This window comes from Polyergus mexicanus, unplaced genomic scaffold, assembly GCF_030449975.1.
Source record: "Polyergus mexicanus isolate NDT 795.1 unplaced genomic scaffold, iyPolMexi1.0 SCAF_24, whole genome shotgun sequence".
NCBI lineage: Eukaryota > Metazoa > Arthropoda > Insecta > Hymenoptera > Formicidae > Polyergus > Polyergus mexicanus.
This window is the reverse complement of record NW_027223344.1, coordinates 1,210,018-1,214,551: the sequence shown is the minus strand read 5'-3', so window position 1 is coordinate 1,214,551 and position 4,534 is coordinate 1,210,018.

Here is a 4,534-nt window from a genome sequence, read left to right as displayed (position 1 = left end):
AGCTACCGCGCAGCGAAGAAGGGATTGAATTCTTTGCATCCGGTATTTGCTTCAAGAAATCCACCGAGTCATCTTAAACACTCGAGAACTCTCAAGATCGAGGGGATCCTCTTTCGAAGAGCGCGAATCTCCCTCGGGTGTTCGCGTACTTATGATATCGCCGAGTTCCATTCCGCGAATCCCTCGATGGATCCTCCTCGATCATCGTCATCTCGGTGAATCCACGGGAAATCCCAGAAGAGCGTCGTTGTTCCGATGGGACCATTCTCGAGTCGCTCGAATCGGGCCCGGCCGAATTCGTAACGGACCGCCAGGGCCAGCTGCCGGGTCACCGAGAAATCATCGTCGGCGGTGCCTCTCACGGGCTTCCACGATCGGGAGGACACGGCGAATAATCGGTAAAAATAGGACCAAGTCGCGAGCGGGCGACACCGGGCCGCGTCCAATCCCTGTTCACGCAGCAAGCGGACTGTGACGAAATCCGAGACTTCGGGACCCCGATGGATTTCGCCGCGCGGCGCGCGGGATCCTTTTTACATTCACGTCCTACGACGGTATGTGTGGTCAAAGCGATCGACTTGGCTCGTGTACATAAAGGATCAAGGGCCTCCGCGATGCTGAAGATGGATGGCGAGAGCGCGGAAGCACGAAAGCGTCACTATGCGGGTAGCACGATGGGACGTGTAACTTTTCGGAGATTGTAGTTTAATATTATTTACGAGAAAAGGGAAAGTAAATTTTTTAAGGAATAAATTATAGAAAAATAAAATTGATCGGAAAGCACCCAGTTACTTTTAAATCGGTAAAGGTGTCTCTATCCGTGGAATATAAGATGTCGTAAATTTAAAAGTTCAAAAATAGAATACGATTTCTAGAAAAGTATATTAATTTATTAAGACGACGTTTATTAACCTTCGAGAAATGAGTAAATTTTCTAGATTTCTTTGCAGCGCAATGATTTGATAAAAACTTTATTTTTTTTTTCCACAATATTAATACAATATTATTGTGTACTTAAATAAAAATTTCAGCTTAAAAGAAATCTTTTTTAAGTTATGCGAATATTCGCAGATTCTTGGGTTACGTTCGACGGATTGATTTCAAATTTTGCATGCGAGTTTCTAATAAGATTCCGCATCTGTTTAACGAAGCCTTTTTTAAATTCGATTTTTTTTTTTTCTTATAAATAAAGAAAGATGGATTTTCTTTCACAAAAATTTTTTTATCTTTTAAAATTTTTAAAAAACGCTTGGATAGCAGATAGCTATTAATAAAAAAAAAAGCTTGTATTTTTTTATTTCAGATATGATCTACGAACGTTTTCCTGCACACCGTGCAGCCACTTCAAATTTCGAGGAGCTCTGCAAATATCTCTATAATAAAAAAAAACTTTTTTTTTAAATTTGAAACTGTAGTTAATAATATTGTAAAAAAATTGAAAATTTCTATCAAATCGTTGCTCTGCAAAAAAAATCTAGAAAATGTACTCATTTTTCGAGGTTTCAAACGGGTATGCCCCCTTAATTAGTAAAATGTTACGATTGTCAATTAACAACGAAATATTTCCTTCGGAGAGAAAAAGAGATAAAAATTTTTTCCAATAATATAAAAAGTTCGTTTAAGTTCTTCTTACTTAAGCTTTGTAATGTTGACAATTTTCATTATAATAGAAAGTTCCAAGCGTGAAAATTTCTCTCGAATAAATATATATTATTAATATGCGAGATGTGTTCATTACAATTCGTATATTTCTCTGTGCGAATTGTCTCTAATAAAAACTTGGCTATTAATAATCCCGGTCTAGATTCGCCAACATACTATTACATTATCAAACGCGTAATTAGAAAATCGCGGATCTTGCCATAGCGATCGGATCGAATCCCGCCTATAATCGATCGATAATTCGCCTTCGATTTTAATGAGAATTGCGCTCGTATCGCCGACTTGCGAAACGCCTCGAACGCTGCCGAGCGCCGCATAAACGGTAGATTTAATCGGCGTGATTCGAGTAAAGCGAGAAACGATCGATTACGATCGTCGGCCCTGCGCTGCTGCGCGGCAAATATCGGATATCGACCGAAACGCACGATCGAGCACAAAGGCACCGCTCGCCATCGCCGCTGGAAAAGGCAGTGCGTAAAACCGCCAGACGTATTGCACGAGGAGCAGCGACTCTCCTTCGATACCTTCGATACGTCGCAAATTCATAAAAAATTGAAGAGCAATGTAAGGAGTTGTCAAAAATTCTTTGAAGACAATTTCTCCCTTCCGTGCTTACTGCTCCTCTAAATTCGTAGTTACATTAATTTATATAAGCTACGCCGAACAAATCAAAACCAAACAAACTTTTGCGATTTAAAAATAAATTATTTATTTAAATACTTCCAAAGAGGAATTATTTATTTCAATCAAGAAATAATATGAATTTGTAAAATGTAAAGTAAAAGCAAAATATGCTTTTAGTTGCGAATAAAAGAGATTCGTTTTTTTATGTTCGTTACACTAAATTCCTTCTTTTAAGAAAAAGATTTTTTTAATTTCCGACTGCTTGCTCAAAAGACACAGAGGGCTTCACTTTATTTTAGTAAATAATTTTTCATCTTCAAATATAAATACTTTTTAATATTTTATTTTAAAGATTATAATTTCTTTTATTACATGCAAATAATAATTTATTTAATATAACAAAACAGATTTTTGGAAAACAAAATATATATTTATTCGAGTAAAATTAATCAAAATTATCAAAATGTATTTATTTGATTGAAAAAGAAATTTATTTTTAGGGCGCGTAAAATTAAGCTTATGTTTAAAATGTATTAACGTTATTTCCAAGTCATAAGTACAATTTGTAAAAGATACAGAACTTCAATTTTTTATTATTGACGGTAAAATGGATAATGATACCGCGCTATTTTTGCATAAAGTAGATACAGAAGAAGTAAATTGCGCAGAAAACGCATCCTCTGTTAGGTCGCTTGAGCGATTTTAATCCTGCAACATTTACCGTAATGTTTAAGTCGCGCTTCGTCGCATCTTCTCTGTGCCGTTAGTCGCTTTTCTATTCTTCTATTATCTCATTCGAATTTCGTGATTACGCTGCAGCAATTGAGCTTGATATTCATCATGAAAATAAAAATATTATTCCAGCTGTTTCTCTCTTAATAGTTCTATGTAATTTATGCAATACATCCAGTCTTCCTCGATTAGACATTATGTTATTAATATCTTCGCGAAATATTATACTCGTTTAGAAATCGCTCGTTTCATTGATTTGGATAGAAGAATAGAAAAGATTAGACTCTTTGAGTTCACTTTGTTGAAAACTTTTACTACATATCTAACTATCTATACAAAACGATGGCTTTTTAAAGTTGCGTAATCTTTGAACCCAACAGTGTGTAGTTTTGTGAAATATTGCCATAACCATATTTTAATAAAATACGCACAGGCGTGTTCCTCGCCAACGATCGAAGAGACGGAGCTTATTTCTTCCATCGCCGTCCAGTTTGCCCAACAGCTTTGCGGTGCAACTCTCATCAACTCCCAACTCACCGACATATTCATCGCTTCCGAGACCCATCGAAGGACCCAGACGGCTCCTCGTTTCCGTCGACAGCTAAAAGCGATCCTCGATCGCGGCCGCTTTCGCACAACTCATCCTTAACGTGTTCCTCTCCGAGACATTAAAGTCACGAACGGACGCGGGGAACGGCTAAGCGGACTGCACCGTGTCGTCGTCTCTCGACTTTCTCTCGGATCTCGAGGTTCTATCTCGTAGGTTCAGAATGAGACGGAGGAGAGGGAAGGGGGAGGAGGAGTGGCAGAAGGAAGACGGCCGAGGAAGAGAAGAAGAAACTTCTCGGCGAGCCCTCGAGGCCTCGCAATTTTTCAGTGGGATTTATTAGAGCATCATTCTAAGGCTTTACGACCACCTGGTCGAGCTGGCCGTCTTCCTTGGCCCTGGCACTTCCACCTCGTTCCATTCCGCGCGTCCCACTCGACACTCTCGTTCGAACCCGACAAACGCGAGAGAGGACGAGAAAGGATATTGCGCGGGAGAGACGAGCACTCGCTCGGCTCGTCTCATCTCGTCTCGTCTCGTCTCGTCTCGTCTCGTCTCGTCTCGTCTCGACGCGGGAAGGGCGGCTCAGCTAATTATTTTATTCTCACGCCGGGGCCCGTCAGACTGCGCGTGCCTTTCATTAGACTTTCTCCATCCCCGCCTTGCCGCATCCTCGGGGCATCGATCGTTTAGTGGATTATTTCGTTTCGGTACGCGCGACATTAACTGTTGCATCTCGTTTTGAAATAGAAAATTTTAGATAAAATATATAACAATATTATATATCTCGGATAAAATGTAAATGCATATTCGTTGAAAGAAAATCTCTACACAAAAAGAGAAAACTATATACCCATGTATAGTACCCTATGTACCCATGTCGCTGCCGGAAGATTGAAATCTCCGTCAATTAACTCCTTATCGACGCGAAACACGAGAACTGATGGCCCCCGCGAAAGCGCGGACGAC